This window comes from Mytilus californianus, unplaced genomic scaffold, assembly GCF_021869535.1.
Source record: "Mytilus californianus isolate M0D057914Y unplaced genomic scaffold, xbMytCali1.0.p SCAF_5, whole genome shotgun sequence".
Classification (NCBI taxonomy): Eukaryota; Metazoa; Mollusca; class Bivalvia; order Mytilida; family Mytilidae; genus Mytilus; species Mytilus californianus.
Window position 1 is genome coordinate 16,956,257 of NW_026262701.1, and position 17,174 is coordinate 16,973,430.

At 31.3% G+C, this 17,174-nt stretch overlaps 2 long non-coding RNA genes across 2 annotated transcripts in view; both read right to left on the reverse strand.

Moving 5' to 3' along the window:
• LOC127701122 (uncharacterized) overlaps positions 1-17,174 on the reverse strand; it is a 173,970-nt gene that overhangs the window by 39,039 nt on the left and 117,757 nt on the right. The gene's annotated exons all lie outside the window — the stretch shown is intronic.
• LOC127701126 (uncharacterized) lies at positions 603-11,031 on the reverse strand. The gene is made up of 4 exons (XR_007981833.1): positions 10,949-11,031; positions 6,697-7,007; positions 2,975-3,058; positions 603-1,081 (listed from the first exon to the last, which is right to left on the reverse strand). It is a non-coding gene; the product is annotated as an uncharacterized LOC127701126 (long non-coding RNA).

The following is a 17,174-nucleotide window of genomic DNA, read 5'->3' on the forward strand; positions in this document are numbered from 1 at the left end:
TAAGATTATAACTATATTGCAAGAATGCGGTTTTACAAATATTTGGAATACTCAAAGTTTTGTAAACGATATCTGATAAAAGAATGCTTTAAAACTACAATTACAAAATCATTTCACAGTACATGAATACACAATTGCATGAGTCTTCAAAAGCACTTTAAGCTTTTTAAAGATGGATTAGAAGTTGGAAAACAAAAATGTTTACAGATCTTGAAAATGTAGTTTTTGTACGTTTGATAACATAGGACGAATTTCAATATCTGCTATAATGACCGCTTTTGACGTCAATAGGACTTAATATTTGATTATAAATGTTTGGCACGTGTAAATATACCAAAGTTAAAAAAAACTGATGATCCACTTAAACAAAAATGAAGAAATGAAAAAAAATTATGTTAATTTATAAAGTGTGTAAACAAACACAAGGGTTCTCTTCGCTAAAATGTAGCTAAAATCGAAAACACTGTATTGTATATAAATGATTTTAAATACATGCAATGCACAATTTATTACATATTTTGGACCTTCTCTGTACATCCTATGGATCTCTAATGATTATGGGAATAAAGATACAGAGATATAGTATAAAAATCCTTTTTTTCTTCCACTTAAACAAATATTTACCTTTAGACCAAATACTTTTATTTTCCTCATTTTTAATATTTCTTAAAGTTGATCACAGATGAAAACCTAAAATCTAGTATCTATATAAATGCATGTTTCAAAGCAATTAATTGTGCACTTCCAATTTCGTGAAGATGTATATATGTTTTTTCGTGCATTTGAACTTTTCATGTAGAAATGAAGATTCATCAAGTAAAAGTCTACCAGCAGTGTGAGGCACACAAAAGTGTGTACCGAACATTAAGTTTCATTGTTAACATTTTATCATTAACAGTTGTTTTGATTCATAAAATATAACAAAAACAATGTGTCATTTTTATGCACAATCATTCTTACAATTACAATATAATGGTTCTTTTTCTAACACGTTTAAAAATGCATCCTGATACACGAAATACAAGTGCAGAAAACCCACAGACGATTGCATATGTTGTTATGATTGACATGGAACTAGTGCCTGAAATTATCAAATAAATAATATTAAGATAAGATAGAAACATTCTATAAGCTATATCATACCTTAATAAATATCCAATTAATGTAATGCTAGTCAATTCAAAAATCATTATCTGCAATATCATTTTCATTTTGTACTATGTCACACAATAATCATTAGTCAATTACCTACATTCAGTCAATATGCTGTTGATATCCATGGAAAAGGTTCGACGTAAAATATTGATAATTCAAAAATAAAGAGCAGTCATGCATCTGCCGCAGGGAGGATGTAACTGGAGGAAGATTAATAGAATTTTAGGTAAGGCTTGTAAACGGACTTTGTCGATAGTAATATGTGCATTGAGAACATATAATTGGTAAGTAAGTTACAAATGAGTAAATTGTTTATGAAACATGTAGATAAATATTGATTGGTAAAAATTGATAAAAACAGTGGTAGTGTGTCATTCGTTTACATTGGTACGTAAGAAAAAACAATTGTCAAACATTACTTATCACAGCCTAAAACTTTATGAAAGAGGGGCGAAAGTAACCAAGGGAACATTCAAACTCATATCGAAAACAAACTAACAACCCATGGCAAAAAACGAAAAAAACCTCGTCATCTGTAAAAGAGATATTCGATAACGGGCAACCAACGCATGATGGCGTCCGTAAAATATTCGAAGGGATGAGTTCAACTTCACCAACTTGAACTATTGGTTTAATAGCTTGCTTTTAAGCTGCAACCCTCTCTATCAAGGAAATCGTAATATGATATGAAAGCTCTGGAATATCGTATCAACTGGGAGATATATACTCCGTATGCAGGCGCTACTGGAATGTTGCTACATAGAAATGAAAATGTCACAATAGGAAAGCTGAACTAATCTCTTTTGTCGTAAAGTTTTGTTCTCAACTACTCCTTCATTGTCATTTTCTAGATGTAAGTCAAGATATGAGGCATACTTAATAATTGTATCTGTTGAATCCTTTATTTAAAGTTCGATGAGATCGACGAGTTCAACAAAGTAACTAAACTTAGTCAGAGGACATCAACTATATAACATGACGTTAAATGATAAGACTAGTTTCTTTTTATCCTTCCTAAAAGCTCTTGTATGAGGTCAGCTAATGTTATTTAATTAACCACTTAACTGTTTATAACAATATATGTATTCTATCAAATGGTTTAAGTTATTTTTTCCCTAAAAAAAAAAAAAAAAAAAAAAAAATTCAAACCGCTACGTAAGTATTTTTAAATCGAACAAATGTCTTACCATTTGGTTGTAGTTCGTGTTGTTTTATATTATGTTTTTATCAAAACAATGTGTACACTATATGTTAGAGTAAGAAAAAAAGATTAAGATAAAAATAGATTAAAATGAATAAAATGTCAAGAGTTAGCAAACAATAAAGAAATATCTGTTAGCCATTTAGATTATAAAAAAAACAACAGTAATTTCCTTTTGCAATTTGTATTTTCTTTTTATTATGAAGAGTCTGATTATCATGTTTATTAGACACTTATGCACAGTTAATTTATCAAACTATCATTTTAAAATTAAGTTTGCTACTCAATATACAATACATATCTTCTTATCATGTGTCTAGAAGATCACCTGAGTTAACCAATTGACCAATTAACGTTAGCAATGGCTAAAATATTTCATGTTGCAAGGCAAGATATAAACAGTTAACTATTTATGTAAAAACATTTTTTTGAGGTTATTGTATTTCAATCTTATGGTTATCACCATACATATTTTCAAAAGTTTTGTAATATCTTTTCGGTTTTATGCATTAATAAAATAAAATATTACAGATTAGCAATAAAGATTTGGGGTATAAGTATGTATTGCATTAAACAACGTTTGCAATATCATGAATTAATATAACAATTTGTACGTACTGGGGATTTTTTCTGCCCAGCTTGTACTGGAGATTCTTTCCGTCCAGCCTGTCAAATTATTAGATGAGGTAGTTCCAAACATCTCTAAAAGGAAAACAAAAGTAGCAACACTCATCAATGATTAAGATTTACATTATGTGGATGAGTGCTTTGACAACAACCATATTTTACCTTTTCAAATTAAAGCGACAGTAGTTTACCAATGTTCAAATCTCGTAATCGATATAAAAGAGACAAACAGAAACTGATGGAATTGGAAGAATACAAAAACGAGCGAGACCGGGTGCGTCAACCGGGCGAGCTTCTGCTGCTATGCAGGCATCACCCGCTATGAGAGTTCAAAATCAGTTAAAGGTCCACATCGGGAACAGGACACCATCGGTAATATTACAGATCAGACGACTATACTGGCATTTTAAACATCTAAGACTGCGCGAATATGTCACTTGTGATTTTAGACACCGACATATCATATAGGTCAACCAATTCGTGATGGTGACCGTAATACTTAGATAGTGTCGATTTCTGTCGTTCTTCCTCATAACTTTGAAGGAGCAGTTTTAGTGCGAGGAGCAAACCCTTGTTCGGGAAGTCCGTAAATTGTGAACATGCATGAGCGTAACGTATTAACTGAGATATTTAAACAAGCCCATGTTTATCATTTGTGCCAACGCACGACCAGTACTTTTTAGTATACCTGACCATCCCTTCGGTTATATCCTAAAATGTATGTTCAGTGGGATAAATGAGATGTAAGCAAAGACATCAAGGTAAAATTTAAACAAGGGCTGCAATTTCTATCCTGAAACATTCTATGATCATAAAATAACTAATCAATATTGATTGAAGGGACATTTCAGCAATTCATGGACCAACATATCTGTAATACACCTGACGAGTTGATCTTAATATCGTTTAACAATGTACCGCGCTGATAGCCTCTGTCGTGAAAATTTCTGGACATGAAGCACAGGCTCTGGAGTATCGTTCCAACACATCATAGCAGTAGATGTATGCATAACATGAGATGTGTATCCTGTCGACGCACCCGGTCTCATTCCTTTAAGAGTTAATTTCCCAAGTTGTTTTTTTACTTTGATTTGTACCTTTTATATGGATTGATGAGATTTGAACATTGGTAAACTACTGTTGACTGTAACTCATCAACAAAGTTAACTACGAGATATTCATTCCATATGTGTATATATGCTGACAACGACCTTGCATACGAATCCAAATTATCAATGATAACTTAGATGAAATGAAATTAAATTGGAAAATGTTTTTACAAATTAGCGTACTGCTATCCTTTATTCTTTTGCCTATGAAGCTATCTTGTTATCTTATTTTTTTTTTTTATTAAAGGTTGCATTATCTTAACAACCCTTATCAAACAAATATTGTAGAAAACATCATAAGACTTATAGATCAGCATCAGATTTACAAAACCCACAGGTAAAGAACAAAATGATTTACAGGAAACAGTTTAACTTCAACTGTTTCGGTTTCTTATAATCCTTGGCTTTCAAATAGTCGGCTTTGAGCGTTCCCGATGAAGGTAAATCCAGAAATTGCTTCGGACGCATGACATTTATAAAGTGTTGTTTTCATTTTTTACAGGACCGGGTCGGTACTGCTGCCGGTGGACTATCAGTCCCCGATGGTATCATTAGCTCAGTAGTCAGTACCTCGATAGACCCATTATTCAAAACAAACCTCTCTAAAATTGTCCGTTTAGATATTAAGAAATGATAAAGAAATTTTCAACTAGCTCAGGTAAAGTTGACCTAAGATGGATTTGGCAATATTTGGCAGGTCCTTTTTGGTCACAAAGCTCTTTAACTGTTTCGGTTCTTATCGTTTACAAATATTCGGCTTTAAGAATAAAAAAAAAAAGCGCTTCAGACGGAGGAAATTAATAAAGTGTCGTCCAGACAAACGCTGAAAAATTTAAAAACTTTTTTTTTAAAGATGCGATAATCATCGAGACCAACGGCCTCAACGGATAACAAAAGTCAACAATTATTTTATCATATGACTTTGATTCGTTCCACTTTTCTAGTATTTGCTCAATATATTTAACACAAAAATAGAAAAACCAATATGAAAACGTCATACGCATACGTTATATATTTTAGAACACGTTATCTGTTCCAAATCTTATATTAACCTCGTTGTTTTCCCAAAGTGATTATCAAGTTTAACAAAGGCATATTTTGTATGATTTAAGCTAATGAGAAAACAGAAATTTAATAATCATATAATACACTTGTATATACCCGCTACGAAACTGAGAAGTTTATTTACAATAATTTTCGTTAGAAAGTGTTAAGATCCGCCACACCCTAACACACTTCACCTATGGCAGATTAAGTTCGAATTTCGAATCCACGAGGTAAGGACTTCTATTGATCGCAGTTGTAACGGTTTTAAGATAAATAAAACAAAAACAATTGTCACATGCAGATTGAGTCCCGAGTCTTTATCCCTAAAACGTATGACGGTATAAGACACTTTTAAAGTTCTCAATCAACAAATTGAAATCCTTGGTATGCTTCTCGTGTAAATGTTGGAATGTCAATGTATATAAGCGGTTTCTGCTTCACGAGATTTGTCAACACTGAACACAGCCATTTTTAAACCTCCGAATGATAAATTGTACAAGTGCTGTCATTGGTCAGAATGATGTAGTCGGAGTTGGTGTGACTTATATATGTCGCAAGATAGTATAACGCTGTATACGCAAACTATTTAAATCTGCCAAGGGTGATGAGGAGGATTCGGATCGTTATCCTTGGCTAGCGAAGATTATTTACACTATAATAGTAGTACATTGTGTGTTAATATATGAATTACTTTGCGACATTTAGAAAAGCAAGGACATTTTTCTTGTGTCTTAACATCACATAAATCATAAATTAAAGAACAATGTACTAGTAGTATATTGTAAATAAATTTCATAATATATGTTTATCTGTCTTGATTGATTCATTATTATGAGTGGAAAAAAAAAAAAAACAATCTTTTAAAAATGTTTTGGAATGGATTCTTTTCAATACTGAACATTTCGATATCCTTTATGAATAGTAATTCTATCTTTAAAAAATGTATACAGTAATTTATAAATGTTATGCTTATGAAGCGCTTTTCTTGATTTACCTTCATTAAGAACGCTCAAAGCCGAATGCTTGAATGTTGATGGATTGCTGATTAACGTCCAGTGCCAAATTACATCCATACTCAGGACGAGAATATGTTAATGTAATATGAATATTTACCCCCCTTTGTACTAGACCGACACGCCTAGCCAGATTTTTAACAGGCTACTTTACAAGATAACAATCCACATGATGACATGTCACTCTACCCGGAAATATTATTCTGACTCCAAACCGATCAGTCTTTGCACTTCCTTCTTAAAGCCGCATGCCTAACGGAGAAGAAGCAATTACCAATTTTAAAGTCTTTGGTTTGACCCGGACGGGGTTCGAACCCACGACCTCCCACACTCGAGGCAAACATGCTGCCACGAGACCACCGAGGCCAAATATTTGCAAGCTTAGGATGTATAAGAACCGAAACAGTTTAAGAGCTATTTGACCAAAAAAGATCTAAAAAAAATAAACAAATCCATCTCAAGTCATTTTGCCTGAGGGTGTTGAAACCTTAGTTTCGCAAAAATTTCTGATTTTATAACTGATTTAACATTTAGCAGTACTAACCATTTGTATGAACGTTGAAAGTACAATTAACTTCACCATACATGTTTTTCACAAGTATTACCAGAACAAAAGAGGTGTGTAAGTCTTTTCCTGAAATTGTCATATTAATAGGATGCCCAGAAACAAGAAAGTGTATGGTGCCATGTCAACGAACAGATTGTACCGTGAACAGTTATTAAAGGCATCCAAACTTTTGTCAAGACATTCAACTTTGAGATATTCGGTAGGGTTGTAGACTTTAAACGATAACTTGAGTTCTTCATTTCCTGACAATTTTATAGGAATATCCCCATTCATACACACTGGTAGATCTATAAAAAAAACAAAAGTATTATCAAATAATGTGAAATAATACATTATTTCTTAAAGATTTTTAATGATGATGTCATCATTGAAAAAATATTTGTTATATTTCTTAGAAGTAGTCTTTTTGTGACTGTGAAACCAACGAAATTTAAGACAAAGTTGAAATAAGTTTAAGAAAAAGTAAAATAGCAAAAATCCCGAACTCCAAGGAAATTTCAAAACGGAAAGTCCCTTATCAAATGGTAAAATCAAAAGATCAAACGAATGGAAAATAACTGTCATATTCCTGACTTGGTACATGCATTTCCTTATGTGGTAAATGGTGGATAAAACCAGTTTTATAGCTAGCAAAACCTCTCACTTGTATGAAAACACACATAACTTTGGTTTGAAAACATTGTTTTAAAAAAGAAGATATGATAAGGCTACTTTTAAGGCCCCCTGAATTCGAAAATAAAAAGATATTATAAATCTGTCAAAAAGCATGCCTCAGATGTTCATAAGACGTTGGACTGTCTCTCATTAGTAGTTATTTTTAAAACCATTGCTGTGAACTTAGCCTTTTCATTTATAGTAGTTTTTGTTTCTGGAATTAACGTTTGACAATGGAAAGGTATGTACTATGACTTTTAGTAAGAGGAGCTGTGCCCGATCAATTATATTCATAGTATATACCTTCCCATTGACTATCCATTTTTTTTTTACAGTGCAACTGTTAATTTATCAAAATAAAGATAGATGTGTCGCATAGAAAGTCTGGCGGATAGACGTTGAAAACCAACCATCAATAAATCAATTTACTAATTTATCAGAATATAGATTTAGTTACACTTTTCCTTCAAACATTATTACTATGGTTCAATTCATACTGAAAAAGGATCAGTTATCTAACATGTCTAAAGCACGTTTACAATAATGATTGCCATCATCATCATGTTAAGTGACATTACATTTGTTTCATTATCTTGTGTATATCTACGAATAACTCCGCGTCCAATCAAATTGCTTGAACTTCGTTTCACAAAGATACTGGTTTCTGTACAACGTTGTAGGTATGTTATAATGAATGCTTCTTTTATTAAATAGTCCCTGAAATAGACTCTCCAAATCATATTCAACTGTTTCATTTCTGTTCACAATTGGAATTAATTTAAAAACTCACCTTTAAACTTTTCAATTTTTATTCGACGTCACACGGAATCGAACTCCTTACTTGACGTTACGATTATGAATTGCCTTTTAACGGATTCGATTTTTATATGAGGAAAATAATGGTTTATATTTCAAGATGAATTCTAATTAATATTGTCAGCCAACATTTTTGTAAACCTGAACTAATATTAAAATTTGATACACACCGGAACAATGGACGCATATTGCTAGCTGCTTTTAGATATAAAAACTACGTTCGCATAATATTAATTGGTAGCCGCGAGGTTAAGATTAGATGTTGAGTAACGTTGAGAGTAAGGATTTGTAGCTTTAAATTTGATTCCTTGTCTTCCCGTTTCTGTTTCATTCGTTGTAATTTCTGGTTTTCCTTTATCTTGTGTGGTATTGCTGAAACTTTTAGCATGATTACAGATTTATTTCAGTTTTTGTACTTTTAAATGGACTAGTTCACGTATTTCAAAAGAAACTGATAACTTTCAATCTGTCAATCATTTTTGTTTTTTAAAGTGTTATTTCATCTGTTTTGATATATACCTAAATGCATATTCGCAAATTAGATTTAGTGTAAAGTGGAAAAGCTCGAATTATTTGTTGCTCCATACAAATTCAAAAACATGAAATTGAGAACGGAAACGGGGAGTGTGTCAAAGACACAACATCTCGACCAAAGAGTAAAAATCAACCCAAGAATACCATGGGGGCATCAACGCAGCGAGAAAATCCCTCACCCAGAGGCGGACTTCAGCTAGCCCCTATACAATAATGTATACTAGTTGTTCGAAATGGACGCCACACTAAACTCGGAAACATATAAATGAACCAAATTTAAAAAACACAAGACTAAGAAAGTCTAGAGGTTCCTGACTGGGGACAGGCGCATAAATACGGCTGGGTTGAACATGTTTTATGAGATCTCAATCCTCCCCCTATACCTCTAGCCAATGTGGCATAAACAAACACACATCGATACATCTATTTTTACTGAAAAATAAGTTCGAATATTCCTTATTTTGTAAATTACAGATACATTTCAGATTCGTTATCTTAACACAGTATACCGAAAGTACGTGCGATTTTGTCACGATTGAAATGCACTACCTGTATATTTATAATCAATGTTCGGTTCTTGTTCATCTTTCAAGATGATAAAGTGGTTATTTGACAACGTTTTATATACAGACTACTATTTAAATAAAATTATTTCTATAAAATGAAGAAAATGAGATATCAGAAATCAAGGTCATGCCTACCAAATTTTCTTGATAAACTTTCCTACATAATCACTTATAGGAGAATATACAAGGTGCCATTTTCAATAAAATATTATCAATGAAAATGCGTGAACAATTCATTAATTTCAATGAAGTTTACTATATATAGACAGCTTTCTTTCGTTATGGTTTTGAATTATTTCATGCAAACGTGCAAAATTAAATATGACAGGATGTGGATCATGTTTATAACTGAATAACAATACAGATTTAGTAATATTTTGATTTATTTAGACAATATTGAAAGATATAACTACAGTGTAAAATGAATAATCATAAATTTGTTTTATTAACGAACTTAGTAAATTATTGCTTAAATGCCCATGTGTAACTCAAATCGAAACAGTACCTAGTACGGCCAACAGGGCATTATTACAGGGCCATTATGGATTAAACCAGTCATTACGAAAATTCTGGGAAATGATGTTATCTTCTTTGGCACCTTAACTAGGTGACGTCATAGGTAAGCTTCCTGTGTCAAGCGAAAACACCGGTCGTTTTTGGGCTTCCAGTCCGCCTCAGAATCTAATAAAATTAAATTAAAAGAAGATTTCTAGGTGCAAAATGTGAGTTATTTTTACTTATTATTGGAGCAATTACATTTCAATACATTCCGGAATTCAAAATGTCGGCTTCCCTTAGTTACAAACAGGTACTTCCGACACTTGACCTGAAAAGTTGCGACACTTGAACTTTTGATGTCATACAACAATCACTTTTTCTTTGTGGCGTCAGACAATTTCTATTTTGATATCAAAATTTTACGGAAACCTTTGTGATGTCCAGTAATGGCGAACAAATAGCGATAAGGTGTATCTGAACCATTGATACAAAACAATTGCATTAGAAATTAATACTATATTGTGTTATATCAACATGATAATAATATACATGAAGTTAGCAGATTTGTCTTGTTTCGAATTCTTATGACAAAATAATGATTTTAACAGAAATTGCATCCCTGCAGGTTTGAACACTTTGAAACGTTTCAAAAATATTGCTAAGATTGATTTGGTGCTGTATTCATATAGACACTTATATTTCATGCAATAACTCTAAATTAATTTATGACACAAAACACAAACATTTGATACATAAGGCACTTTTCATACCAATTAAACAACAAATTACACAATATTAAAATTAAAAATATATCCTCTGTTTTGTTGATTAATTAATGTATTAAGAAATTGGTGTTTTCATAATGGCCTTGTTATATGTCCTCGGTCAGTAATAATGGCCACGGAGACTGTAATGTCCCTTGGCGTTGCCTCGTGCCATTACAGACATCCTCGACCATTATAACAGACCTTGTACATATAACAGGGCCATTATGAAAACACCCATTAATTAATACTATAGTAATGGAGAATTTCTGGATTACTTTTTTGCAACATTTGACGAGTTAGTGTCTTATTGGCCGAAATGTTATCCTGATTACGTATAAGATATTTCTTCACTGAATATTAATCAAATAGTCAATAAACAATCAAATTACTTACGTGTTACACTAGTCGTGATTGGATAAACTTTGGAAATACCAGAGGGAACATGGAAATTGGCGGCGTCTTGTAATAAACACAACCTTCCTAAAGAATAGTCGCAAAATCGACATGAAAGCTTCATAACCACAAATGAACGTCAGTTATGTGAAGTATACTATTATTTTTTTAATTCAAAAATAGATTTTATGCCAACGTCTTCATTTCTGCGCCATACTCCAACAAGAACCATTGGAAGAAGAGGCATAGCTTAATTTTATATGGTAACTAGTTACATGTATTCCAGTAACAGTGATAAACAACGAAAAACTAATGATAATGTTGTCGGGCAGCATTAGTTTAAATTAAAACAGGATACATATTGTCATTGATCACGGAAGTCTCTAAACACCCTCGAATTTAGTCATTTGCATATTTTTTTTTAAATCGATTACATATTTGATTGTTATATTTCTGCATTAAAAACTCATGAACTGGATTTGATCGTATGCCTTTTTAATGTTTTTTCTAGTACAAAAAGGTATTTAAAACTAATCTTTAGTTCTTTTGTAATTCAATCTTGCGAAGACAAGGGCCTATAAAGGCCGTTTTTGACCCCACCCAATAATTTGTCATTTTGTAACTATACCAAACCCCTTCTGAAAAATGGTGGTATTGTGGGTCTATCTCGTATATTCTGTTGCCCAACAACCTGTATAATGGTGGCAATAAACTCAATAATTATGCTAAATATATAGCTTTAATTTATTTATATTTAAAATCCAACCTGTTTAACATGCAGTAAATCAAACATTTATACATTGTTTAAATGAAACATAATGTAATGAATGCACTTTTGGGGGCAATATCATTGTAATTTCTCCATAGCTTCAAAACTTTGCACATAGCAACGGCAATTTGTTTTCTATTCTAAAAAATTTAACTTTAATATGTTTCATTCAAAAGATAATTTATAATTTAAGATGCACATTGTAAAAAGTACCAAACTCCAAGGAAAATGTCAATGATAAAGAACAATTCTAAATATCTACAACAAGCAAAACGACAGACAAACAACTCTAATTCTTCAAGAGAATGTGGTAATGAAATGCATTTGTGAAGCCCCTCTGTAGAGTAAAAAAATATGCCACTGGTCTTATGGTGAAATTTGTTGTTATAACATTTGTTTCATGAATTAATACATGTACACCTTATATATTCTTTTAATTTTAAACCATTGTCGTGAAGTCAACCTATTCATTTTCCGTGTTTCTTGTTCTAGAATCAACGCTTCTTAAATCTGTCGCTGAAATGGACTCACCAAATTATATTCGATTGTTTCCTTTGTGTACCTAATTTCATTAAGTTTGAATTGGCTAATTTACTGGTACATCTGTGTATATGTAAGAGAATGATAATCCCTTTCTTCATGATTAAGTACGAGCGTTAGCAAGTACTTATCATGAAGTAAGGGATTATCATTCTCTTACAAACTTAGAATATTGTAAAGTGCGCAAGGCTTAAATGATCTCTTGATTGGTTTTATTCATGAATTAGTTTCTTTGTCAGTGCAATGTTTATAATTGATGCATGACTTCCTTTTTCGGCATGTCATTTATGGATTAGTTTTAGTGATGTAAGGACTTTCTTATCATTTGGGAAATATTTTTAACAAAAATGCGTTATAGATATAAGTTGACACAACAGTACAAAGAAAATGTTGGAATTGTATATATTTACTGATTGTGAGTATGAATGTAAATCATGTAATATTTTACTGAGGAATTATCCTTTTTTTTATTATTTACAGTTTAAATTAAATCAATTAATACATTTGAGTTACAATTAAATTTTATTTCACAGCCAATATTTTGGTCCGGCTTTTTACATCAAATACTTTTTCATTATGTCAGGGAAATGTTCAAATAAAATGCCTTTAAAAGTTTTTAATTTGTTCAAAACTAAAATTCCTTTTTTTTTAAATTTTATCGGACTATTGGAAATAACTAATCTTCCCGACAGCTGATCCAGTAATCAAAGTTTTGGAAAGCTAAAGATTTAGGTTATTATTTATTTAAACTTTTTTTTTCTTTTTTTGTATTGCTTTGATATTGTTTAATTTCTTAGTAATTTGAGGTTATTAATATTATCATTATTACATTCACGGTACCAATTTTGCTGCACCAGTAAACTTCAACTTATTTTAAGTTTGTTGTTTGTTTCACAATTCAAATTTTAGTCAGTTTCAATCACTGTGTGATAAATCCTTTCAATCTGATCATGCTGATAAATGTGCTTCGGGGAAGTTGTAACTCTTTTATAGAAACTCTTTGTTTTGAACTGTAAATGAACCAAAATAATAGGATAATCCCTTACTAAGAACATGATTTACATTTATTTTTCACAATTAAGAGGCATCAAATCATACAATTTCGTTGGTCGAGAGCACTTTCCTATATTCTAATCACTAATGTATATCATTTAAAAGTTTACCTTTAACTTTTGTAATTTCGATATGCCTTCACTAGGATTCAAACCCCTCCTTGAAGTCTGTTATGGGTGACTGACATCAAACATCGACGAAACCTTTCGGCTACTAATGGGTTGCAATTTAGATGTCTATTTTATATTCATAAATAAACATATGATACATATCGGTACAACGAACGAACACACAGGGCTTGTACCTTTATATATACATAAAAGTCAATCATAAAGTGTAAGTTGGTAGCCGCGAGGTTTAGATCAATGTAGAGTCAAGTAAGAAGTAGAGATTTGTCGGTTTAGGTTCGAATCCTTTTTTTCTCTTTGATGTCCTTATTCGTTACTTTTTTCCGTTTTTCTTACTTTGTATGTTATTGTGGATATTTTTGTAATAATAGCGTGTTTTCCCGTTGTTTTTTTTTTAATTAATATTAGCTATTTCACGCTTTTGAAAAGAAAACGATTACATTCAATTTGTCAATTTTTGTTTTATAAATATAGTAAGTTTTCATCTGTTTTACTACATATCTTTACAAATGTTTATTCGCGAATCCCTATACTAGTAAATCGTGATGTGTCTAGAATCAGATTTCTTGTTAGAAATTTCGGTAACATACTTATCATATAAACTTAGAAATAAGTTCGAATATGTCTTATTTGTAAATTGCGGATAATATTCAGATGCATAATAATTTAAAGATAGACATGTTATGTTATATTTGTATTTCTCTAACCAATTAATTGTGAACTTTGATTTATTAATGCAAGGTTGAACATGATAACATGGTTATTTAAACTCACTTACAATACCTCCTAATTAAAAGACATCAGACCAATAGTTTAAGTTAGAGACACCATGGATAAGCGTTAATTCATGAAAAATAAACCAGACTCATGGTTTTCTTTTTCAAGAATCAACGCTTATCCACTGTATCTATAATATATACACATTGTTGATGACAATTACAGATTTTGTCTAAAGTGCTTGGTGTTGAGGTGTTTACTTTTGTATTTGAACAGTTATGGCATATAACTTCAGAATGGTAACGTTCTCTCTTTCGACCAATATGTTTATCAACATGTTTATGCGGACCACTATCTACCGATTTTTTATGGATATTTAGTAGAAAAAAAAACTGTTTTTTGTGTAGATTCTGTTGTTTTCTCAAATTTTTTGAAAAGAAAACGATTACATTCAATTTGTCAATTTTTGTTTTATAAATATAGTAAGTTTTCATCTGTTTTACTACATATCATTACAAATGTTTATTCGCGAATCCCTATACTAGTAAATCGTGATGTGTCTAGAATCAGATTTCTTGTTAGAAATTTCGGTATTATACTTATCATATAAACTTAGAAATAAGTTCGAATATGTCTTAATTGTAAATTACGGATAATATTCAGATGCATAATAATTTAAAGATAGACATGTTATGTTATATTTGTATTCCTCTAACCAATTAATTGTGAACTTTGATTTATTAATGCAAGGTTGAACATGATAACATGGTTATTTAAACTCACTTACAATACCTCCTAATTAAAAGACATCAGACCAATAGTTTAAGTTAGAGACACTATGGATAAGCGTTATTTCATGAAAAATAAACCATTCGTCTTCCAGACTCATGATTTTCTTTTTCAAGAATCAACGCTTATCCACTGTATCTATAATATATACACATTGTTGATGACAATTACAGATTTTGTCTAAAGTGCTTGGTGTTGAGGTGTTTACTTTTGTATTTGAACAGTTATGGCATATAACTTCAGAATGGTAACGTTCTCTCTTTCGACCAATATGTTTATCAACATGTTTATGCGGACCACTATCTACCGATTTTTTATGGATATTTAGTAGAAAAAAAAACTGTTTTTTGTGTAGATTCTGTTGTTTTCTCAAATTTTTTGAAAAGAAAACGATTACATTCAATTTGTCAATTTTTGTTTTATAAATATAGTAAGTTTTCATCTGTTTTACTACATATCTTTACAAATGTTTATTCGCGAATCCCTATACTAGTAAATCGTGATGTGTCTAGAATCAGATTTCTTGTTAGAAATTTCGGTATTATACTTATCATATAAACTTAGAAATAAGTTCGAATATGTCTTAATTGTAAATTACGGATAATATTCAGATGCATAATAATTTAAAGATAGACATGTTATGTTATATTTGTATTCCTCTAACCAATTAATTGTGAACTTTGATTTATTAATGCAAGGTTGAACATGATAACATGGTTATTTAAACTCACTTACAATACCTCCTAATTAAAAGACATCAGACCAATAGTTTAAGTTAGAGACACTATGGATAAGCGTTAATTCATGAAAAATAAACCATTCGTCTTCCAGACTCATGATTTTCTTTTTCAAGAATCAACGCTTATCCACTGTATCTATAATATATACACATTGTTGATGACAATTACAGATTTTGTCTAAAGTGCTTGGTGTTGAGGTGTTTACTTTTGTATTTGAACAGTTATGGCATATAACTTCAGAATGGTAACGTTCTCTCTTTCGACCAATATGTTTATCAACATGTTTATGCGGACCACTATCTACCGATTTTTTATGGTAATTTAGTAGAAAAAAAAACAGTTTTTTGTGTAGATTCTGTTGTTTTCTCAAATTTTTGTATCTGTCGAATCTGTTGCCCATTTATTTCAAATGAGGACACATATATTTTATGGCCAATGCGACGTTCGCTACAAGATACAGTGGTTAGTTTGGTACACTATTTCCCACCCACCCATCCCAACTAAAAGTTTGTATCGACTTATGTATGGTGAATTTTGATGCATTTGTGTATGTCTGATTGTAGATATGTTTAATATGTTATATTAAATGCCATCTTGTAGCGAACGCACAACCCTATACTGTGTTTGTTTTTTCTACGATACCTTGTTAAGAAACAAATTAATTTCGAAGGAGGGAAACGAGGGAGAAAATAATGAGTTCAATGTCGTTTTTTAAAATAGAATTAGATATACATACGAAAATAATGATAGAAATACATGTTACCGATAAATGATTGAAAAGGAGAAATTCATATAGACATAAGCATGTAAAATTAAACTTTGTCAGAAGAATCTGTGATATTTTAAAGTCGGCGTTTTATTGCGCTTCTTGTCTATGAAAAGATGTAAAATAAACTATCGCACCAGCATTGCACCAAAAAGATTTTTTATCTGAATGTATGAACTTCTAAAACTGTTAAAATTTCAAATTGGTGCATGCATGGTGCGATGGTCAAAAGAAGGAAAACCACCCCAATTTCTTTCCTAAATTATGACGTCATTTACACTCCCCTTTGTGTTTTTAAAGTCTTTCTGCCATTTTACGCCATTATAGCCCCTACTCCCTGTCCTTTTGTTCTCCTCCTCTAGAAACTTCTGTCATCGAAAGCTTTATTTTTTGGGTTATATATCGGATTATATACATACTCATTCCCTAGCTTTTAGACCTTTACCATATCTTTACCCCCTTGTAGCTAATATTTCGGTATTGATTTATGCGGACAATTTGGTTAAACTGTTCATCTAATCAATATTGTAAATTTTAACTAAGAACTCCGATTGTAACCATTGACGTAAGATGGGTTTATTTTTCTTTTCGTTTGGTTACACACTTCTACTTGTTTTACATATCTTCTGTTTCCAAAATGTTTGGTTTGAATTGATTAGGTTTAAAATTGTTTTGTTTTAGTTACCATTTGAATGTCTATTGTGCTATCGGCATGACAGGAAAT